Source organism: Pinus tabuliformis, chromosome J (assembly GCF_031772625.1).
Source record: "Pinus tabuliformis cultivar Carrire ecotype Pingquan chromosome J, CPIR1, whole genome shotgun sequence".
Taxonomy (NCBI): Eukaryota; Viridiplantae; Streptophyta; class Pinopsida; order Pinales; family Pinaceae; genus Pinus; species Pinus tabuliformis.
Window position 1 is genome coordinate 1362676899 of NC_142295.1, and position 26443 is coordinate 1362703341.

Consider the following 26443-nt stretch of genomic DNA (forward strand, 5'->3'; position numbering starts at 1 on the left):
TTTTTATCCTTTTTCCCGTCTGATTCTCTACCATAGATTTAAAATCTATAAAATACTGAAAGGCTTGACTCTTTTTACTCAGAAAGTATATCCATGAATATCTAGTGCAATCATCTGTAAACAAGAGAAAGTAATATGCTCCCCCTAATGACCTAGTTTGCATAGGTCCACAAATATCTGTATGCACCAATTCTAAAATATCCCTTTCCTTTTTGTTAACATGCAAAGGGAACTCTTCTCTATGCATTTTCCCTAATGCACACCCATCACAATCCATCTTAACATTATGAAAAATAGGTAGTCTGTCAACCATACCTTTTCTCTGAAGTAAGATGAGGTCGTGCAGATTAAGATGGCCGAATCTCTGATGCCATAGATCTTCGACTGTTGATCCGGCTGCCACCATTGCTTGCTGTGGCATACTCTTTGCATCTAATCTGTACAAGCTCCCCACCCGCACTCCTTTTGCAACTATTTCCATCTGGCTGTCCTTAATAACACAGTTATTCTTAAAGAATTGAACTTGCATATCCTGGTCAGTAATCATTGAGACAGAGACCAAATTTTTCTTAATTCCTGGAACATATAATACATTTTTAAGATGCCTAATGTCTCCACTAGGTAATTTTACAGGAATGTCACCATGTCCTTTGATCTCATATCCACTATCATCTCCTAAATAAATTTTCGACCCACATGATGTTTCTTCAAGAAATTCAAACCATTCCTTCTTACCAGTCATATGTGAGGATGCGCCTGAGTCGACATACCATATGTCGTCCTCATCTCCCTTTGAAGCTGAAAGAGCACAATCGACTGTGAATAGTCGAAGATCATGGCTATGGTCCTCCTCTTCTCCAGCAAAACAGCCCTGGTGTTTCCTCTGTTTGCTTATTTTCTCATCCGCCTGCCTCTTATAGCATTCTTTAATCTGATGACCAGGTTTTCCACAGTAAAAACATTTCTTAACATAATTATCAGTCATACCTCTAAATGATCTCTTTTGAAATGTGTTGGCTCCTTTCTGCTGCTGCTGCTGCAGTTGCTGGTGCTGATGTTGCTTCCCTCTGTACTGCCTCCTTTTTGCCATCAAAGCAAGATCATTGCTCTGAGTTTTCAAATTTTTCCGTCGCTCTTCTTCCTGCAGCAGGATCCCAGTCAGTTCTTCAAATGAAGGGACTTTCTCCCTTGCTGACAGCCCTGTGATGAATGTCTGATATTCATCAATCATTCTGTTCAATGTGAGCATGACCAGATCTGAATCGGAAACTTTCTCTCTGATTGCTCCCAGTCTGTCACTCAGATCCTTGACTCTGGCAATGAATCTAGCAACGGACTCATTCTCCTCCATCTTCAATGCAAACAGCTTGCCTTTAAGTGACAAGACACGGTTTGTATTCTGCGTCTCGTACAGGTTTTTCATTGTCGTCCAAATGTCTGCGGCCGATTTACAATCTCTAATGTGAGGGATAACACCATCCTTGATGGACATTTTCAATATGACCTTCGCTTTCATCTCCCTTTTATCCCAATCTTGTTCTTGTGTTGTTGTTCCAGCTCTCGCCTCATTTCCTGTGATGATCGCCCACACATTTGCACTTTCGAGCAAAGTCTGTATCTTGAATTTCTAGTTATTGAAATTTGATCCATCGAGCTTGCCAGACTTATGGAGGTATTATTCTAAACTGTTATTCATATTGACTTATACCAGATCCAAACCTTTGAAGAAAAAAAACTTGTACCTTCAATGTGCCACCACAAGGCAAGTCCGATCTGCTGCCACTGAACAGATCTGAAACTTCACTGCGCCACCACCGGGCAATATGCCTCCACCGAGCAAGTCCGATCTACTGCCACCGAATAGATCTGGGACTTCACTGCGCCACCACCGGCAATACGCCTCCACCGGTCAAGTCCGATCTGCTACCACCGATTAGATCAGGAACTTCAACATGCCACCACCGGGCTGCTCTGATCTGCTTCCACCGAATAGATCCGCAAATTGAAAGTGCCACCACCGGGCAACTCCGATCTGCAACAAAAAAATTGCGGATTTTCAGAGAGAAAGAGGTTGGCTCTTTGGCGCTCTGAACAGCTACGGATCCTCGCCAATTCTAGAAAAGACAAATTGATGAAGTGCACCAAATTTGGCGTGATTAAAAGCCACGGATCCATGCCATTCAGTTACTTTTTCACTGGCACACTTATTAGTCTCAAACCCACGCCAATGGGCGCGTCTGTTCACTAAAAAATCGCGCCAATCCGCTTCTACATTTAAAGGCGCGCAAGAAGTCTGAGCCAACCCTTTCTTGCACTCAGAGATGATCAGTCATCTAAGATCCGTCTTCGGGTGTTACTGCAGTCCACCTGATACTCCACTGCCACTACAGTTATCTAATCAATGATGCATCCTAAAAAAATAAGGTTGTCCCTACTCTGAGCTCTTATACCAAGATAAAATATAAACAGAATTGAAAAGAAGGAGATGTAGCTCACAGGTGTGGCCTGCACCTGGAGACTACACTCAAAAACAGAGAGATCACTCTCGTACACTCTATTTCATCAAATGAAGGATTACATCATTTAAGTATAACTCCAGAAATCAGGGAGTTGCAACCACTCATAAATTCTAGGAACAAATCCTAAACTAAGGAGATTCATTACAACTATGTAACCATTTCTCCATTAATACAAAATAATATTTGATTATTTTCAACTTATCCAAATAGAAAAATATCATTGTCCATATGGATGTGCTACTTGAAAGCTTGACACGTGAACCAGTCATTTTTGCACGTCGTTGGGATTTGATCGATGGAATCGTTCTTTCCAATTTGGAATGAACTTCCACGCAGACAAATATTCAATAATTCCACCATATGAAGACCAAACTTGAAATTATTCAGTGAACCTAAAAATATTTTGTTGCAAAATCGGTTTTGCTTTGAAGATTAATGTCGTTGTTTGCCTTCTTCTTGATTTCCCATATGGCCCTTGACAGAGCTGCAGTCTATAAAATGTCGCGTGGAAGAGGAATTCCTTTGATACAAAATTTATTATGTTTAAATCACATCATAATGCTTACAAAAAAAATATCAGATCAACCTCTTTGCCTCTGGAAGCGTAGAAACCCCGCACTGAGATGACACTCAGCTCAACAATTTAGAGGTGGGCTTTGCTATTTCAACAACAAGACATCCCTTTCCACGACCAACGAATTCAAGACCTTTGATGTGTTGCCACTTTCGGTCGCACAGTTCACATGAAGCAAAACACAGTCAGATCACACTGAGTTGCTCATGTCCTCCTCGTTCACTTTGAATCTTGTTAATGTTCAATGGAGGAACTGAAGTTATTCTTATTTCGAAGCCAATCATTCCACTAAGGATACATTGTCTATTGGTCGACTCTCTATTGATAATTTATGATTCTCTATGAACTTGCTCGAATCGATGAACAAGTAGGCTTTTTCCAGAGCTTGCATAGGAGGACAACATCATACAAACACAGTGTGTCACTGAAGAATACATCAAAACTTACATGATCCACTATAATTTCAACAGTTCTAACTTGATGGAGTATTTTCTGCAAAATGATGTTGGACTGCGAAAAGGCTTGGCTAGCACGCTGCAAAATACACTCACAATACACCCAAAATTCATAAATCCCAGAGTTCATCTAAATTTTGGATGTGTTCTGCCACAAATGCCTCATCCCGATAACTCTTAGGGCTCCTCACACAAACATTTTCGAGACCATATTTGAGAATTACACGAAATTGTGATAAAAAATTACAATGTAGATCCACAATCGTGACAATTCCATGATCCTCTTCTTTTCAAAAACAACATGTAGAGCTTTTACGCCACTTAGTGTGCCACGTGCAATGAAAGGCAATGCTTTGTTGATTTATGAAGTTGTAGATATTTGGAGTAACATGATCCGGATTATCCACAGTATTGTGTTTATTCTGTCGACCTTTCAAACCCCAAAGGGGGTCCATCATCAGGACTAAATTTGATAGAATATGAATGATAGTTCTTCGAGAGAAAAGTCTTTCGACTTGAGTATAAATAAACCTAGGTCCTTAAATTTTTATAAAGAAGCCAACCCTTATATATATGTGAATTCTTTTTTATTTTTATTTCAATTTATTATAATAATTTTATTCTAGTTTAGTTTAATTATTAATTATTTTAATTCAGATAATTTAGCTTTAATTATTCCAATTGTTTTACTTAGTTGATTAATTGTAAGTTTATTTTTTATATAATGTAATGAAATTTTATTAGTTTTATTTTATTTTATTAAAATTAATTTTATTTTTATTTTTCTTATTTTTATTTAACCTAAGAATCTAAAAATATTTTAATTGATATACTTATTTCATAAATTAGTTTAATTAATATTATGAAGAGAATGGTTCAGAACTTTCGCTTAATATGAAATGTAAATCTAGAAAACACTCACATGGAGAAATAAAGCTCATAACAGAAATCAACTATCACACATCTATATTAATCTATCTATGTATAAAGAAATAACGCTAAAGACTCTCTCACATTTGATGCATATATATGTTGTTATGGGTGGTGGTTATGTAACAAAGGTGATGATGTGGCACTCTATTAGTGTGACATTTGGCAGGTGTATTTGTCCCTTTTAGGTGGCCAAGTGGTGCCCTTTTGGGTGACACATGGAAATGACATGCAATGATAGATGTTAGAAACTTGATGTGTAGGTGAGGTAGAAAAAAATTGAGATTTGGAATAGATTTAGTTATGTATGACTTCATAGTGTTAAACAAATTAGCCATGTATATGCATTAGTTGCAGTTTAGTGGGATAGGCTAAGTGATATGGTGTCATTTTAGATTGGGGGCATATATGAAAAATTATGAATCCCCCTCGTCGAAGCTCAAAAAATAAGCAAAGGCCCCGAAGTATTGTCCTATTCATTAGATCCAACTGGTCTATGGATGTTGTTTAGTGCATTCAAAGGAGATGGGGGGATTTAAGTACCATATGTGATAGGTCATGGATCAACCCCCCTATGTTAATCTTTTTATAGATGGGGGGCAGGGGGGCGATGAAGTTTCGACCATTAATCTCAATTGAAGAGCTTGACACACCTATGAAAGATTTTTGTTGCTTAATTATTTTATGAACTGCTCTACTTAAATTTCCTTATGGCCTAGGATTGTGGTTCTAACCTATGGTTACATTCATCTAGGATCTATCTAGGATTGGTGTTCAGGTGCCAAATTATTTTGAAGAATTAAAGTCTTGTTAATGAAAAATCTAATTCTTTTGAAGAATTAATGTCTTCCTAAAGAAAATTCTATTAATATCATGTATATAACTAGATTCAAGGTGACACATGTTGATTGAGAACTTATGAAAAAACCAAGAGAGAGATAGAGGTGGTCAATACACCATAGAGCAAGAAACTTGCGTGGAATGAATAAATGAGCATTGAGTAATAGATAAATATAAATATCACTACAGATCTGGAGCTACAGTAATGCTCATAAAGGAAAATTTGATGTGTGTATAATACAATAGATTCGAGATGCAGGGAGTTATAGGATGAAAGCATGACGTATATGTAGTGTGAAAATGGCAACAAATATGAGCACCAAGGTTGAAATAAACACAATATAGAGATCTGAGGCTTTGTGTGAGAAGACAGATTGAAATTAAAGGGATCTTTATGGCAAATTGGGTGTATTTGTGAGAGAGCAAGAATATATGCACAATGCTAAGCATACTTGAATAATAGGTGTAGGGATCCAATTAAGGAACGATTAAATAAAAGACCTAGAGATATAGAGTCTTTTATTTAAAGGAAGAAAGTTTAATGCAGAGAATGAAAAGAGAAGAGAGAAGATATAAATGTTGATATCAAATTTTAGATTGAGGAGAAGAGATGTAGAGTAGATCTACATGTTATGTTCAAATTTGGTCCAAATGGGAAGTTTAAACATGAAGAACTAGTAAAGAGTTGGGTTGTAGAATAGATCTAAGAAGGAGTTTAATGTTAGAGCAAAGTAAGATTGGTATATATGAGGGCTATACAATTGGTTCAACAATCGTTTATGTAAAGAGCTTATGGATTTGTTTTAAAATGAATAAAAGAGGGATAAAATGGGTGGAGAAAGTAGGTTCTTGTACATGAGGGTTTTGAAACCTCCCAAGTTGGTGCCTGTAAAGAACACAGGGTTAATGCCTTCAACAACTTGGTACTGGTAAACATTGGGAGTTAGTTCTTCTAGCAAGTTGGTGACTGCAAAGAAAAGGAGATTGAATTTTCTATTAGGTTGTGGCCTACATAACTCGATGTAATATGAAGTTGGTGCTTTCATTTACATCATAATGAACATGAATTTATATTTTTATCTTGCATGGGTTTCCACGTAAATGTTGTGTGTTTAAATGTTGTGTTATTTGTACATTTCTATACTATTGATTGTGATTGTTTGGGTAAACAATTGTTAAAATAATTGAAATATTGGTTCACCCCTCCTCCCAATATTTCCCTAGTCTCCAACAACATTCACGTGATAAATAATATGAAGAGTCGCAAATGAAGAGGAATAATCATCAAGATTCGAAAAGATGTTTTACAAGATGAATCAAAAGGTCATGGGTCATGTATTTATATGTGTATTGTATTATTCAAATGAATCATATGATTATGTCCATTGCATTCTACCATGATATATACATTATATTTCTATGCCTCCTTTGTCAACATTGATTCAAATCATTAGTAACACTCCAACATATCTACTTTTCATTATGCTATAAGATATGGGACATAATTCTTGGAGTTTTATTTCTATTTCCCATTTGGACATTAATACAAACATAGAATTTTTTCTAGTCATCTATGGAAATATTAACTAGTGCATCCATAATGACCTAATAGTAAAAGGAAACACGGTTTCATAAATATCTTAGATAATACACTCGTTATTGATTATCCTAATTAAAGGTTTTTTTTCTAACATGTTGTATCATGTACAAGTTCTTTTATTCTAGAATTGAATGAACCCCTTAATCAAGATTTTGCACAACTTATATGGGTGCTTAATGTAGATAGTTACAAACTCAAATTACAAAACAATACGAGTATTTAGATAACATCCCTTTTATTTGACAACTTGAAAGATATACATTTATAATATAACAATCATGGCATCCAATGTCTATCTAGATCTAGGGGACATGCAAAATTCCTATAATTCTACCATATATGTTTAAAGGAAATCCAACTTAACCTTTACATTAAATAAAATGCACATCGCTAACTTTTGCGAAGTAATTCAAAATACATCCTTCTTTAGTCTATCCATGTTGTCTATCATTGTTCTCTATTTTTCTACGTACCTCATATGTTTACTTCATCTCTACACCAAAGTCTATCTTATGGTTGAATTTCTCACATTGTATATCAACATACATGTTCTAGCACACCCACATAACACTAGGTTCAACATTCTTCCATCATTAACTGCAACACATAACGACGAATGGATAGATCACCATAATGATAAATTCTCAATCTCTAGCACTAACATCAAAATCCGTCCTACTCCACATCTTATAGTAGATCACCACTCAACATGGATGGAAATTTATTTTAATATTTTCCTAACTCAAGATTCACCCTAAAAAAAAAAAAAAAAGTAAAGCAACTTTTGAGCTATAACAAAATGGACTAATGAGATACATAGTGCACTTTCAATTAGCATGCCTCTCTTAAAAAAATTATGCTACCATGCACTGTGTAAGAAATTTTATAATAAAATTGCCTGCATCTTTCATTTCTTAAGATAGGTTCATTTATCAATTATTTAACATTTTAATGGTGTGGATTTACATTATTTATAAATATTTCCGTCCTTTAATCTTCAAACAGTTCGTTTGTTATTTATATTACTTAAACAATTAGTTTGAGTGAAATCTTTATAAACTATAAAAATTTTTTTAACTAAATAAATAAATCTAACCATTTTTTCTAACATTTATCCCTTTTATGTTTTATATTTTTATTTATAGGTTTCTCAAGAGATTCATTCAAAGTTCTTCTCTATCTTTATTTTATATTGATATCTCATACAACTTGTGACTCCCCAAATTTAATTATACAGCCTTAATATATAAATATTTAATTTGTTTATTTAATCAAATTATGCATACTTGAAAAAAAAATATTAACTACAAATGTTTATTAGGTTAGTAAGCATATGTTTTTCTTAGTTAATTAGTCAATGGGTCATCAATAGAAATGACAACTTTATTAACTACAAATGTTTATTAGGTTAGTAAGCATATGTTTTTCTTAGTTAATTAGTCAATGGGTCATCAATAGAAATGACAACTTTCTTATTGGATTTGTAAAAGTATTTTTTTCATTAAGTTAATTAATGAATGGGTCATAAATAGAAATGAAAAAAGAAAACTTTGTTACTGAATGAAATATAAAATTTAGTGAATGAAATATAATTTAAGGTAAATATTTTTGTAGTTTAAGATATATAAAATTATGTATTTTAGATGTAAATAGGTTTATTTATTTTGATTTTAATTAAGAAATTTAATAAATGAATTATTAATAGAAATGATAATGTGATGGTTAGATGTGTAATATAATTCATATTGTTATAACTTTTTACCAACACATGGGAAATAATAAGCAACATAGTTGAATTATTTATATGTATTTCGATGCACAATAGTGAATGCATATTGTGTTTAATTAATGTTGGATATTTTATTGCATAGAGTTTATAAATGTAGATCGTGGAAAAATTAGTTTAATAGTTGTGTAGATATGTATGTTTATTTAGGAATATAAGTTCTATAATTTTAATTTAGTTCTTAACATTTATTAGGTAAATAGTAAAGATTTAAAGTTTATGGAATATTTTAAAGTATTTTTAAAAGTACTTACAAATTAAAGATCCATATATTTTCAAAATAATTATGTATTTTTTTATTGATTAAAAAAAATGTTATATAAATCAGTATCATATGAAATGAGTAATGGTTTTTTGGATATGTAACATTGATAAGTTATGGTATTCACTCATAATATTATAAGAAAATATATTTAACTATTAAAAATTTCTATTAGGGTGAATCTTTATCATCAAAAATCTTGGGACATTATTTTATATATATATATCTATATATCTATATATATATAATATATATATATATATATATAGATATATATATAGATATATATATATATATATATAGATATATATATATATATATATATATATATATATATATATATATATATATATATATATATATATATATATATATATATAATAATTTAGGCATGGGAACAAACAATTTCGCTGAACTCATAACCATCAGACACCTTATGCATTTTGCATTAAATCATGACTGCAAAGATTTACAAATTTTTGGGGATTCAAACATTATCGTCTGGATCAATCTGAAATCTAGATCACACACTCTTAAATATATTGGATGAAGTGATGCACCTCAAAGCACAATTTAACATCATCATTGTTCATCATATTTACAGGGAACACAATCACTGTGCCGACGGATTATCCAAGGAAGCCACGCACATTCCAGGAGGACAGTGGATAATCAGCGAACATAGGGGCAACACTCAGTATCAATACTACCACAGGCCCTACATAGATCAAGTCTATCCTCGGGTGGATGTCCATTGATTTTGCTATGTATGTAAGCTAATAAAAACAAATCTAGTAACTTATGAGCAGCATCCTTCGAGATGCAAGTATATATTTTGCTTACTATACATACATCCTACGTGGTGTTTATTTTTGACATTTTGATACAGTATCATCCTGCGTGATGATTTTTTGATTATGATATAGACATGTACAGGAAGGACCATAGACTTTTAAGTCATGAAGGAAATCTGCATATGCTGAATAGCATTTACTACATGTAATTTTTCACCATATAATGAAAGATTACGATTTTTCCTTTGGAAAAATAATAATAATAATAATTTAAAATAGAATATGGCTTAATTATTTTTTAAATTTTAGCAACTTGAGATGTATAATAAAGTAAGTATTTTGATGTTTATCATATTTTCATATTTATCGTATTTAGCTACCATTTAATTTTCATATTTATCGTATTTAGCTACCATTTAATGTATATGGTTTTGTTAATTATGTCTAAATATATATTATTGTTATTTGATAATTTGCATAATTTATTATTTGATAATTGTTATTTCAAACTTTTTTAGTTGCATAATATACATAATTTTATTTGGTATTTGATAATTTCTATTATAATTTTTATATTAATTAAATGTGAAAAATTTAACATAGAACTAAAAATACGACAAAGTAGTTAACACTTCAAAATTCCATTAATTAATGAAAAAACAATATGTTAACATCTTTAAGTTTTAAATACACAATAATATTTTAAATTCAAATTATAAAATAATTAAAATGATAATCATACAACAATAATTTGAATTAAAACAAGTGCTTAGTACCTACATATTATGCAGAAAGTAATTGATAACAATTATTCAATGCATGGGCAAATTCATAAATCTAATAATGAAACAAATTTGATGAAACACATTTGAATACTACAAAGTAATGAACGTATTTAATGGACTAGATAAACCTTGGAGCAAATTAGAGATAGGTGCATAGATGGTTTTGGATGAAACCTTGGCCCCAACATCATTTTTGTTACAAAACTTAGTTTATAGAAATGTGTTTGTGCATATTTTATTCCATCTTTTACTTATGGGATCAAATAATGAGGAGAAATTATAATGTCTAGTATATTTATATTAAACCGTGTATATATATGATATAAATAAAATAAATAATTTTTTTAAAAGCTAATTATTGTATCAAATTATTTATTTAACTTTAAGTTTATACTCATCCTGATTTAGGGCAAATAAATAATCTATGGTAGTATTTCTACATCAAAAAAATCAAATTGATTTGATGTATCCAATGTCCTCTTAATCACCTAGAAAAGAATTCATATGTAATAAACTGTCTATTATAAAACATTACAATGTCTAGTATATTGAAATAAAAAAATTAGCTTTGACTTAATTTTATTTTATTTTTATATAGCATCATGATTTAAAATTGAATTGTGAAAATATATAATATAGATAAGGTTTATTAAGGAAAATGATTGAACCAAATCTATTCAATAATAAAAATTAGGAAGGGAAAAATATGAAGAAATGCGAGGGAAAAATCGTTTCAATAAAATAATTAATTTCTTAAAAAACTAATTATTGTAACAATTTTTTTATTTAACTTTAAATTTATACTCATCTAAATTTATAGAAAGAATCAAATTAGTATGAAGCATCCTGTGACAAAGAATTCACATGTAATAAAATATCTAATATAAAAAATAACAATGTCTAGCATATTAAAATAAAAATAGTATTGGCACAAATTATTCCTATTTTTTTTCTAATGATTAAAATTGTGTAGACAAAAGAGAAAATCTGATTTATTGTAGTGTTGAATTAGATTTTATTTTCTATATCGTATCATGATTTAAAATTGAATTGTGAAAATAAATAATATAGATAAGGATTATTGAGGAAAATGATTGAACTAAGTCCATTTCATAATAAAAAACAAGAAGGACAAATCAATGTATTTTGTTGCTTTTGCTTTTTAAATTGGCCAATTTGCATGGTTAGAAAAAGCTCAAAACATAATGGCAACATTTTTTTTTTGGAAAAGAAAATGTTAATTATCTAAAAATCCATAAATTTAGATTTTTTTGAAAATTAATTTATGATGAAACTTGGCAATTAGAGGTTTTTTCTTATTTTTAATATTTTAAAACAATTTTTAATTATGAAAATTTCATTTTAAACCATATAAAAATCAAATTTTAAAATTTCAAACAATAATTTTCAATTTGATCGAATTTAGGCTTTTGTCATCCATATCTAGTATTAGAGGAAAAAAATTAGGTGAAAATCACATAAAGTTGCATTTATGGTCCAGTGTGGTTCTGTCATGGTATGGTTCATCATGAGGACATATCAAGGCAGCTAGAGGTAAATTCTTTCAATGTTAAAATTTTTAGTTGGAAGAATTTACCTTTCTATTTAGCTTCACCCTGTCCTGGCCATGAACCCCACATCTTGGCTGGAAAGGTATCCACAAATGAATCTTTATATTATTTTCACAGAAATGTTTTTTTCTATAATATTCAATTTCTAAAAAAGTAAGTTTAATATTTAACTTTTCAAAAACTTTAATAAATGTTGAAAATAATTTCTAAAAATTTGCAAATTCATCAAGATTCAAAATCTTTTTATCAAATATAAGAATAAAATAATTAATTTTTAGCGAGTATAAAAATAAAATAATTTAAAAAAAATAAAAATTTCTCAATGATGTGATTAATCAATTTCATTTAATAAAAAAGGAAGAAGAAGAAGTCTAAAATCTACTTTATAACATATAAAAAATAATAATAAAATATATGTGGACGAAATGGGTAGTGCATGTAAACTGACTGATGGCTCCTCTGAGAGCAGCACTCAAGGGACACCTATCTTCTCGTAGAACCCTCCATCCCATCTGCGTCTAGTGATAAGCGTTAACGTCTCCACTCATTATCCTCTGTAATGCCACATAAAAACAGAAGAAGAAATGCGACTGTTCAACCATCCATTATATATATCATGAAGCGCCAAAAGGGAATTTTTAATCACATGCAGTCGTAAACCATCTCAAATAACATGCCCAGGAAAATCATTCACTTCTAGCCATTATAAAACGGACGTGTCCCATTTAACAAAAATGGAAAATTCCTCCGCCTCGCTGTGCTTGTGTGCTCCATTTCTGAATAAGTTATTTAGTTAGTCAACCAACAAAATGTTTTTTTTTCAGAGAGAAAAAATTTGATGATATTATATTAAGGATATATAATGAATATATACATATAATGCCATATGGAGCTGGCTGGCAAACAGGCCAAAAAGGAACAAAACTGATGCGATCATAATCAATACAAACAAGCCATATAGAACCGGCCCGCAGACAGGCCAAAAGGATAAGAGCTGTAGAGATCAGAAACGATACAATCCGAGAGAGAAGTATAGATCTATATGAGACCATAACATGTAAACATAGAGGAGCTGTCCATAAAAAGAAACAGAACAGACAAAGAGCATATGGCGAAAAAAGAAAACAATAAGATCAAGATGGGTCGATCATAGCAGATATATGGATCAGAGTGGAGGAGATAGGAGCCTTGGACGCCTGGAGATAGTCAACCAACAAAATGTTAATGCGATAAAAAGAGTACAATATACCATTGTTACATGTAACATTATTGAAGCTCACAAGGTACATAAATTAATGAAAAAGTTGCCTAAACGATTTGGGGTTGTGCATATCGCCAGAAACACCTGAACGAGAAGAGAGAGAGCACCTCCTCTTCCCCACTCCAAATATGAGAGATGGATCACTGAAGATTGAATATTAGAGGACGTGCTCTCTCTCTTCTGGTTCAGATTCTGGTGAGGCATCCATGATCTAATAGGCCAGGCCTATACATCTATGAGGCATTTCAATTCAATGTGAGGAAATGGCAAAACAAGCCTCACGTATATATAGGACTTCAACTCACTGTATGGGGTTGTTTAGGTCGAAATGAAATCCCTTTCGATTGTGTAATTGCGATGGTCAATTATTGTTTAATTCAAAAATTTCGGTTGCACGTCGGCGTGTTCAGCCAATTGGAGTTTCTAACCTGCGACTTAATTCAATGTTTGTGATGAAATTTCTGGGCGATAGTGCCGTACACAAAGAATAATGGAGAACTTGTTGGCAGTTACTCAGATTAAAAATGAAAAAAGTGCCCCAATCCTTTCAACGATGACGTCAGCGCTGCTTTACACCTAACTTGGAGAGGGCACCGACAAAATGTGTTCATCGTGGCTCTCAAATTTTCTCCCCCGGGACATATTGAATTTGCGGTCAACTAAATCAATGATGATCCGCTGCATCTTAAAGTTAACTTAAGAATCCAGTCGCAGTTTTAACATTTGTGCGTGAATAGATTTACTTCTTTCACATACAAGGATCTCAAAAGCTTCGTTACAATTTAGTTATTATATAAGTGTTGAAAACTTATCCTAACACTTATGCTAACATAGTTATCGAACCAACACTAGAATACTCATTAATATAGATTTACTTTCTTCACAAAAATGAATCTCAAAAGCTTCGTTACAATTTAGTTATTATATCAGTATTGAAAACTTATCCTAACACTTAGCCTAACATAGTTATCGAACCAACACTAGAATACTCATTAATAACATTTAAGGTAAGCTAAGTTATTTAGGATAAATGGAAAAGGATAAGGGATTACATTTTTTTGCAAACTAACTCTTTCCCCAACAAAATCAGTTTAAACTTATAGACCAAAAGCTTCATTCCCTTGAAAGTATTTTTATCATATTTTATTTTGCATCCAAAATAAAAGATAAATATTATTTAAAAATATGTCATATTATTATTATATTTTTAATCATTATTATTATTATTAAATCAAATATTTACATAAGATATGTTATTATTATCGCCCGTGGCATATTATTACTATCTCCTATTTGTTATTTTTGAAACCATCAAAGAAAGTAATAGAGTGGGAGACTTGAGAATGTTAAAAGATATTGTTGCTCCACTATGGGAAACTATTAGCAAGAAAAAAAAGAGGAAGTCGTTGTAAACGGCATAGTTTGAGGTAACAAGAAAAACAAACTAAACAAAATATATAGACATCCCAAAGGAGCAAGCAAGAAGAGCAAGAACTGAAAAGATAAAATGCATGAAATTAAGGTTTCAAGGTTAATTCGCTATTCCTCAACCTTGCATGGAGGTGGAATTAGAGAGTCTAAGGAGTGATTCCTTCTTGAGCTTGGCATGTCAAACTTCCACATCAAGCATAAATTCTCTAAGCTCATTGTGTTTATGCTTGAGATTGACATGGGGTTATATCCTATCAACCATAATCTTCTCGAGCAACAACCTAATATGCTAGCATAAATCAACACTATGCACATAGTGATTTTGGTGGCGTCGCTAATTTCCTATCTCTCAAACAAAAGAGGTTATGCCAATCATGACTTCTAAATATAGTGTGACCTTCCACAAGACGGATTTTGTTTGGAGGTGTGTTGGCATGGAAGCTACGGGATGAAGACTCTTCTTGTAAGCATGCCCTAGAGCTCCATGAAGCACCATGACCTCCACTTCGATTCTGACAACGAGCTCATTGATGATTCATGGATACTGGTGATACCAAGATGCCATAGAGACTAGGATAGATATGGGATGGGAGTTGCATAAGATGGCCATGAAAGTGGAAGGCCATTGAAAATTGTTAGGTAAGCTGCAACAACAGTGTGCTTGGGACTAGGCCTTCACCATCAGAAAAGGTTGTCAGGGTAGGGGGGAAAGTCAACAAAGAAGAATATGGAAGGAAACCCACCTTATCATGGTGCATGGTGGGAAAAGGAAGCAATGGGAGGAGGCAATGAAGGATGAGACAGAGCTAAGGAGTATACCGAAGTGATCTGAATTCACATAGACATGTATACAAGAATCATTCCAAGGTGCCTTTTCCTCCCCCCTTGGGAAGAAAGGTCCCATAAACTTTTCTTAAGGTGGTAGCATGCATAGGGGAGAGGTAGCCATAAGGCATGTCATATCCATAGGCACATTAAATTCACGGGGCAAGTTAAATTGTTTTTTAGTTTTATAGTAAAAAACTAAATTTATTTATGAAAGACAATGTGAGAGGTATTATGAGGTAAGTGTTTTAATTGTATCCACTTTTACCATCCATTTAATTTATATGGGTACCGTAGTAATTACACTAATAGGCATGCCTATTCTCCAATAATAATTACGTAATTGTAATTTAATTATCACTAATTACACATATATGCATGTCGATTTTGGAATAGGGATTTCACAATTTTATTTTAATTATGAATAATTATTAGGTGAATGGTGGGGATCTAACAATGCTTGTTTACATATTAGGAATTTCCATGATAAAGTGATGGTTAGTTTCCAGGGTTAAGGAGCTTGTTCCATGTTTTTTTAAATGTATATATGTCTAACTTATATATTAATTATTTGTATGATTAATAATAATTTAAAATAAATTTATAATTTAGTTATTTTTAATGATTTTTTTTTTTTCATTTTAGCAACATGAGATGTATCATGATGTAAGGGTTTAATTGCCATGAATATTCTAAAATATTCATAGTAGTAGTTGGTGAATGGGTGCGTTGTTAAGGCACGAGATAGGTAACTGGTTCAAATCCCCCATGGGTGCTTACCAACCAGAAAAAAAAAAATCTTGATATTTATCTCAAAAGAAGTCATACCCTTTTAATTAAAGTGATTCATTAAAATAATGTCATATGAGCATGAGTTATGACTTTTTTGGGCATGTGGTATTAATAAGCCATGGTATTGTAACAAAACATATTTAAATTTAAGCATATTCATGTTAAAACAAAGATAAATATCGATGGTTAAACATATTGTTATATTAAAACACTTACCTCATGATACATCTCACATTGAGAGAGTGTATATTTCCACATCTATTCATATTGAAAACAATTTTTTCAGATAAAATTGTGTGGAGGATGTTTAATCTTGTCAACCTTTCAAGTGGACACCCCACCCATCATGGATCTCATAAATTTGATTGGGTGGACACTCCACCCATCATCATGGACCTCAAAAATTTGATTGATTGCAAAAGAGCATTGTGAATTTTCCATTAAAGAATACTAAAATAATCAAATAAATTAACTGATGAATAATAATAATATAATGATAATAAGATGTTAGAAATAATATGTCAAGTTAAATTATTTAATATAAAATGAATTATTTAATTAATTGAAAGAAAGAAAAATAAAATATAGAAATTTGTAAGATTAAGAGGAAAATAAGAAAAAAGAGTGAGTGACATGTAAATTAAATAAAAAAAGTATATATATATATATATATATATATATATATATATATATATATATATATATATATAACTAACTTTATCTATTTTATTATTCACCTTTGTCCCTTAATTTCCTAGTAGCCATCCTAATTTCTATATTTTATTTCTCTTTCTTAATTCATTATATACTAAATCATTTGACCTGGTATATTATATATATATATATATATATATATATATATATATATATATATATATATATTCTTATTATTATTATGCTATTATTATGGTTATTTGTTAATTTATTTTATTATTTTAATAGTATTCTTTAACTACTAATCTTATAAGATTTTTCTTATTAAACGATTCACAATGCTCATTTGTAATCAATTAAATTTCTGAGGTCCCTATGATCAGTGGAGTATACACTAGAAATGTTGAACAGAATTAACATCCTCCACAGAATTAAAAATCATTGAAATGATCTAAATTATAACTTTATTTTAAATATTTTTATTAATATTGATTATGACTATACGTATTTGAATTTGGAATTTTAATTTAATTATCAATTATTAGGTTGATTGTAAGAATTTAACCTCCATAGAACACTCTAGAATATTTTTCAAAGTAGTTGTCTTTTTTTTTCCTTTTAATTAAATTCATTAATTAAAAAATGGCATATGAACAAGTGTCATATAAAATGAGTTATGGTTTTTTGGCCATGTGGTGTTGGTAAGTCATGGTATTAACCTATGGTATTATAATAATGCTTATTTATAGATTAAGAATATTTATGATAAAATAGGGTGAATCTCCATGTAAGATCTCTTTACAGTAAGCATAAAGCAGATTATATTTCTTTACAGTAGGAGAAAAATTATTTGGATTAGCCCAAAGATATACACCTCACACAAGTTAGTTGGGTGAAACCCATTCCAATTAAGATCAATGGTTGAGGTCAATTGAAGGGTCCCCACATAGTTGATGTTTAATGAGCAATAATAGGGCCATAGCTAGGATTAGCACCAAACCACCGACCTTTGTTCAATGGTTGATATTCATTATGAGCCCCCTGTCTCCACATTTTAAGATACCATCGAGGGGCCTACATTACTAGTTGTATTCGGTTGAGGCGGAAGCATAACGAGTAGGCACAAAAAAGATGAGAGTGGGATGAGGGTGGAACCTTGTTTATCGAACCATGATATCAAAACATTGGAACTTCAGGAGATTCATGGAAGTTAACATGTGTAAAGGCATGATGTCGATGGGTCGATAACAAACCTCAACCATCAACCCAAAGTGCTCGATCACAAAGAGGCAATGGACCTCGATTTCTAGATCTCACTAGATCTCAGGCCTTGGGCCTCAACCTAAGTTTGCAGGAGAGGGAGTTGAGGGGGAAGACCCTTAATATGGATGTGTTGAGGTGTAGTGGGTCAATGAGCTTCACTAGGCATATGTGGGTGTTACATGGCCTTTATTGATAGGCCAAAACTTCTAACAATTATAATTTTTGATTTAGAAGTTAGATTAAGGTAAATTTTATATTATCAAAAAATTCTTAACAAGCTAGCCATCTTAGCCATCATGGTGATATCAAAGTTAAATTCTAAAAAATTGAAAAATGAAGCTTTTGATAACCCATCTCCTTAATAGAGCATGGGGAGGGACAACTAGGTAATACCTTCCTCAACCCTTAATGTTTTAAGGGGTAAAGGGAAGTGGTATTAGAGATATAATTCAAAACTAAACATGGGGAAGTTCACACACATGCACAAAATTTAATATGAAAATTTAATTATTGTATATGTTGAATTCTCTTTATATCTTAAATGGTTATTAACTTGATAGAATAATGACATGTATTATTGCTCTAGCATAGATAAATAACATGAGTTTTGATTTTGTGAAAAGCTTTATATTAGTATGTTTGGCATTGATAAATAACCTAGGTTTCAATTTTGTGAAAAGGTTTATATTAGTATGTTTAGTGCTAATAGACCAAGGTGATGAATTACTATATTCATTCCATACTTAACTAATAACTCTATGTGTATGAAAACACATTAAGATAACCAAATATCTAATAACTCTGTGTGTATGAAGACACATTAAGATAACCAAATATCTAGATAAATTGCTAACATGACTGTCAAGCTTTCTGTCACAGTAATCTCAGATGCCATTGCGATTTGTTTTTTCTCCATGGACAACAACATTTTACAATTTATTATGTTCTTGTTGTACTCGAGGTGTCTTCTTACAATGTGAATGGCTCTAAATTATATTGTGGCAGAATGGGTATAGTACAATTGCAATAGTTGCAAGTATTATGGCGATGGCTACTGTAATGACACTGAGCGGAGGAGATAAAACATTTTCATGGTCTGAAATGGTATGTCTTACATCTCTGCAACATGTATTAATGTGAGTGGCCTCAACATAATTCTTCTGAGTTTTAAATTTCTGGTTCTTTCTTTCTCCCACTGTTCAGTTATGTTAGTAAACCCTCATTTGATTTTATTTGAGACAATTGTATGTGATTAGAGTTTAGTTATGAATGTAGGGATAAGGTTTAGATGTGGCATTTTGAAAATGTTGACCATCAGTTGAGCACAAAGTTTCACATAGTTCCATACGACGTCTACAAACCCTATTTCTAAAGTCCACTTTTTTAGTCATGGATGTCCCAGCGGATAGACATGGTGTTGATGCGCAAAAGTGTCTACAGGTGGAACTCTAGTAACATTAACGTAGATCGAGGTATATGTGACAATTCTATCTCGTGATTAAGGTTTCAATCCTACCTGTTGTAACAACTGCCCTTACCGATGCACTTATCTGTCACATATTCATTTTTGTCAACAATATTCCACCAAAAGTTCTCTTATTGAGTTTTTCAAAATGGCATGAAGATGTTAAATTGAGAGAAGGAACTTAATTCTCTTCTTCATCAATTTATTAGTTTGTGGCCAACGATTCAATATACAGTTTTGATCATTAATAAAAGGTGGATCATCTAGATAACCAAATATCTATACTTATCGAAATGCATAAGAGATATTTGGGCATCCAGGTATCTAAGGGTTGCATAAGGAAACCATTTAGCCTAAGACTCAAATGCAAATTTATTTGAAGGTTATTGTATCACAATTCCACATTGGTCATGGTTCTACACTAAAAAATGTATCCATGTACCTGGTCCTCTTGGAGTTATAACAAAGAATTACTTAAGAAACTGACCAAATAATGGATTTTCTTAGGCCAGTGGTGATGTGGCAACCGCGTGGAAGAGATGAAAGGTAGTAGATCTTCATTTTTGACTGTGTTGACTTGGTAGCTGAGTTGGCTAGCTCACGTGGCAAGGAAATTGGCCCTCAGTGGTGACTAGCAGGAAGTACAGTGGTAAGCCCATAATCGCAACCTTATTTGCCTATTAGGTTGTTATATGAATTGGTTTTCTCTCAATGAATGGTTGGCGAGTAGTGGCTAGTGAGGTTCTCTTTCATAACGCCAATTCACAAAGGGTTGGGTATAAGCACCCAAGCACTTGTTGAACTACCAATCCAATTGGTGTTCAGTCAATGGAATGGGTGGCAAGCAATGAGCAGTGGTCAAAGGGGGTTTGGTATAAAAACCTAATCGGTTATCATACTGTCAAGTCCAATAAAGTGCACAAAACTAGCATAGAGTGCTGAGCGGTAGGTAGCAAACTTTGGCATACTTTTTGAGGTTCCAGGTAGCAGCATGGGGTGGTAGCCAAGTTGCAACTCGGATAGTGACGTAGTAAAGGTGATGACGTGTAACTTTATGACCATGATACATGGTAGGAATATTTTTTTTGAGATGGAAAAGAGGAAATTTTTTAGTGACACATGCTAGCATGTTGCATGACATGCGAAAAAATGCTAGCGTGGTAGGTGAGGTGGCAGAACCTCAATATTTGCACCAGGTTGAGGTCTATAAGGCTCCACAATGTTAAAAAAATTGGTCATGTATATGCCAAATAACAATTTAGTGGGCTAAGCTAGGTGATGTCATATGATGCTAGATTGGGGTCAAATATGACGAATAATAGATCCGCCTCTCATTAAAACCCAGAAAAGAAGGGTCCCTAAAGTATTGTCCTCATTGTTAGATCAGACCGGTCTAATAATTTCTTTTGGCACACATGGAGGAGGTAGGTGAGATTCACATCACATATGTGACAAATCGCAAACTACCCTCGCCCCCTACTTCGTTAATTCTTGGATAGAGAGGGGGGCCAGAATGAAGCTTCGAATGTGGATATCAATTGAAGAGTTTGGATAAAATTTGATGATACACACTTATTCATTTATTGATCAAATATATATATATATATATATATATATATATATATATATATATATATATATATATATATATATATATATATATATATATATATATATATATATATAGATATATATATGAATTGTTTTTTCAAGATAGGTAAACTAATTTGGACGCACAATCACATGGTTGATAGAATATCTCAACCACACACCAATCTAGGAAACATCTAAATCTTAACAACTCCTAAGGAATAAGAACATAATTCTTTACATAGAAAAAGTCACAACTGAGACAACTAGGAATTAAATTTCCAAGTCACCCCTTTAATGACTACTTTTTTCAATCTCAATAGGCAAAGTCTAGTTGTGGTCAAACATGAAAAAATAATGTGTCAACGTCCATATAAAGGAACAACCATCGACCAGAATGCATGGGTGCCCAACTGTTGCAACCACTAGTATACTAGGATGTCGTTCATAGACAAGGTTTTGTCAACCATTATCTACATACATGTACATGTACTTGGAAATCCCCCTCCATCATCATCATCATGAGTTTTATCGGATTACCCATAACCATGCTCTGGGTTTTATCGGATTACACTCAACCATGCTCACAAGGGCTCTCAGCCACCAAGGCTCAACACAACAACCAAGGCCCAACTTAGCAACCAAGGCTCACAACATAGCCACCAAGGCTTACCACAGACCCAACTCAACTAGGCCCAGGTTTTTCTAGGCTCACCCTTAACCATGCCAAGGGTTTTTTTCGACTCATCCTAAATAATGGCTATAGGAATCCATGTCCGCCTCACTCTCACATGTGGTTTTTGTCTTACCACAAACCGACACCACAAAGTGGTTTCCAACTTACCACAAACCTACCTCATCGGGCTTCCTGTTTACACACTCCAACTCTTGGAGTTACCAGGTATATACATTACAAAGACCACTACAAAACATCAGAGACTTTCTTACTAATAAAACGTGTGACTCATAATACAACATGCTAGTGAGTCTATCTAACAAACTCTAATTTCCATTGTTGTTGTTGCACAAAATCAATATTTGATGCAATTCAACCTTATTATCCACCATAGAGTATCTTTGCATCCTCTTTCTTCTTTTGGTTTAATTGTTGTCTTTGACTCACCTTCGCAATTTGTTAGAGTAACTAATTCTAACACAACCACTTGATTGAGTTAGCTAGGCTCAATGTAAATACTTCTAATTCCAAAACATTTTTAGACACCACTATTTATTTTTCTTTGGAGTTTCTACGCATGCAATCATAGTCATTTTAATAAATTACATTTCTACATTGAGTTGATCAGACTCAACCTGTTTATCTTTCCAAACTCCAAAAAAAAAGGGTCAAAATAGTGAAATAATGTTCAAAACTACAAAGATGCTCAAACTACCAAGTGGTTACATGCTCAACGCTTCACAACTCCTCGTGTGACTCATTCCACTGGTGAGTCTACTCCCATAAACAAGACATAGGCAATTTTCCGGCATATGTTTTCTACACACGTAGTTTCTGGTCCACTTAAAAAACAAAAAAAACTCGCGTTGAAATCTTCTCACCTTAGAAGACGAAAAACAATTTCTTTCCAACATGCGTGAAGATTGCATTTCATCTCATCTTGAGATGATTCTCTTTATTTAATTTTTTCCACATATGGTGATGTTGCATAGTTGCTTGCAGTTTCAAACGATCCTTCGACTTGTCGGGCTTTCTCCTCTGTCTCGCCTTGAATAAAATCAAAAAAATATGGAGAAGAGAATTCATAGTCTGGGTCAATTTTGAAATCTGGAATCCACTCTTCCATCACAACATTCTTTGCATCTGACACCTCCATTTCAATCATAACCTTGAAAACCCAGAAAGAAAGCTTAAACATCTGCAGTCTAAAACCATGCAACACTGGCTACTTCTATGTGCAACTATGTGCTACACAGAGGTCCTCTCCATAGGCTAAGTCTCTCATGGTGACATACGACTCCATTGACACAGTAATTAGCTCCCATCCATCATTCCAAAGTTACCCGCTAGTCAAAAAAATTTCTACGCAGTGTCCTCAGTGATTAAAGGCAGGTTCAGTGGCACCTTTTGCATCATAAAACACCTTTTGCCAATCTCCTCACAGGTATACACAACACTAACAAATATTTTCTAAGCATCATAAAATTATCATGGTCCGCAGAACCAAATGTTTTCACTAAGAAGCACAATGGATCCATGGCCCCAGTAACTCAACACTCTTCAGATGGTTGGCCCAAGAAGCACAACAGATCCACGACTCCAACAACTCAATGTATATAACATGCCACAATCATCGTTGACCGATCTAGTTCACAAAACCCAGTCAAAGGCTCACTTCAAGAAAGTTGGTCTCAGTGTTTAAATATTCACGCAGGCATCAAGACTGTGGCAGGAATCGTAGGCAGGAACCATCGATCCTTATCGAACCATGCAATCATAGATCTCTTCAGTCAACAAATAGGTCCATACACCGCAGACATACTCAAGCAACACACATTGTCCCTAGCCACACAACAACAACACACAATGGGAAAACAGATGAAAAAAGCAAACAAATACTCATCAATCTCTCGGGCCAGGGCCTAAGCCCATATGGGCTTTGATACCAAGATAAAATTTGATGATGCACGCTTGATTCGTTGATCAAATACAATTACATATATACATGAAGTGTTGTCTCAAGATATGTAAACTAACTTGGACACACAATCACTTGCTTGAGAGAATATCTCAACCACACGCCAATCTTAGAAACATCTAAATCTTAACAACTCCTAAGGAATAGGAATAGACTCCTCTACATAGAGAGAGTCACAACTGAGACAAGTAGGAATTAAATTTCCAAGTGACATGACTCTGGAAGGTTTCCTCTATTTAATTATTGGGAGAATTACTCGAGTTAAAGCACCTTATGGTCTAATAATATCGTTATGTCTGATGGTTACATGCATAAGGAGCTAGCAAACAAGGTTATGAAATAAAAGACTAGTCTTTAGGTGCCAAATTCTTTTGAAGAATTAAAGTTTCTCAATGAAAAATCTATAGAGGCAACAAATATAACAAGGTTTAAAGTAACATAGGTTGACTAAGTGTTGATGCAAAAGAAAGAGAGAGAGTATTCATGAATACACCATAGAATAGGTAGCGTGCATGGAACAAAGAGATGAGTCTTGAGTAAAGGATAAATATATAAATCAATTAAGATGTAGAGTTGCAGTAATGTTGAGAATGGAAAATTTGAAGCTTCTCTTATATAGAAAATCTAAGAGGCCAAAAGTTATATATCAAACCTAAAATCAACGTTATATATCTCTCAAAGATAAATCCATCATGGAATCAACAAACCATATCCTTAATTGCAAATTGTCCCGAGGTACTAAAATAATTTTTATGATAATCATTTTTCATGTACAAATTTTGGTCATAAATTTGTCCATTGTCAGGCTTGTCTAAGAGATAATTATGCTAGAAATGAGCTTTAACAATCCTTAAGAGTTATAGACAATAGATTTGATAATATCCATAGGGATGTCTTAGAGGCAATAATTTTTTTTCTCCATTGATTACCTACACTGAATGTTATAATTGTAAGAGTGTGGATTTACACTCTATCCTTGACATCAAGGAAATCCATGGCATATTGAGAATTGGTATTTGATGCACGCGAAAAGAGATAAGTATACTATAAATAGAGATAAAAATCAAGCTTAGGACTAGGAATGATATATTAATATCGACAATAAAGGATGCATGCTAAATATCATAATAAATCAATAGAGATGTTATATTTCTCATAATGACCATTATAATAAGGTTGGAAGAACAATTGGTAAGAGAAAAAATTCCTCAAGAAGGATCCCCTCATAGAGTTATGAAAGGAATAAATCAAATAACTCTCATGAAGGTGGTATTAAAAGTTACAACTCTTTTTGTCCCTTAATGTATAATTGGGAATGCTTGAAGTATGATAATATTGGACACCAAGAAAATTATTTTAGTAGTAGCTCAATAAGTCCTCCAAAGTGAAACAAGAAAGAATAAACCACAAGGATATGGGAAAAGAAACAAGAAATAAAGGAGAAATGAAATTAAGCTCCATGTAGCCAAGATAAAATGTACCAATGGTATATAGACTGTAGAAGTTCAAAATCACATGATAGGAGGCAAGAAAGAAATTATGACACTAAAAGAAGTCACAGGTGGTAGTGTAATTCCTTGAGACAATACATCAGCTAGAATAATGGGAAAAGGACTAGTTGGTCTTGAAAATGAGAGAAGTAAGGCGAAATATGTGATGTTTGTTGAAGTTTTAAAGAATTTTCTTTAATTATAATTCAAATGGTTGATCACATACATGAGGTCACATTCTTGTCTAAAGGATGTAAAATAAGGAAGGAAGAATTTGGTATACTAGTAGCAACAACAACCCGAAACTCAAGCAATGCATATGTCCTTAATAAAGGTAAATCATAAGATTGGTGTGCGTCAATATTAACTCGCTTAGCATATCAGTAAAAGATGAGTGAGCGACATCTGCAGCTCAAGTCATGTATGGAAGATAGAAATCATTAAGAATGAACTACAAGAAAAGAGTTGTGAGTTCAACACTAGAGACATATTAGGGGATGTAAGTAAAATTCATTTTACTAGAAAGAAATATGAACAAGTGATTTGAAGTAAAGATGGTGTGAAAAGTAAATACAAGTCCTTAGACTAACAGGAAAAAGGAAAGAATGCAAATGACAAGTGTTGTCAAGGATAGTTATATGTCAGGAGCTCAGAGAAAAAAATAGTGAAAAACGTTAGGGGGAGCTATAAGATCAACAATAGCATGCGTTTAGGGGGAGTTGGGTGCTAAAGAAAAAATGAAATGAAAAGTTTTCAAATCATATGTATTATGTCTTATTTCATTTAGGTAAGTAGTTGAAACAATTAGGACCAGTGGTCATGAATATATGTAGCCTTTCATGTTAAGGAAATGAAAGAATTTAGCTCTTGGAGCAATCATTTGTATGCTTTGGTTCAGTTGA

General features: G+C 32.8%; 1 pseudogene; it reads right to left on the reverse strand.

Moving 5' to 3' along the window:
* Window positions 1-1874: 1874 nt before the first annotated feature.
* LOC149232457 (folate synthesis bifunctional protein, mitochondrial-like) overlaps window positions 1875-26443 on the reverse strand; it is an 83186-nt pseudogene continuing 58617 nt past the window's right edge.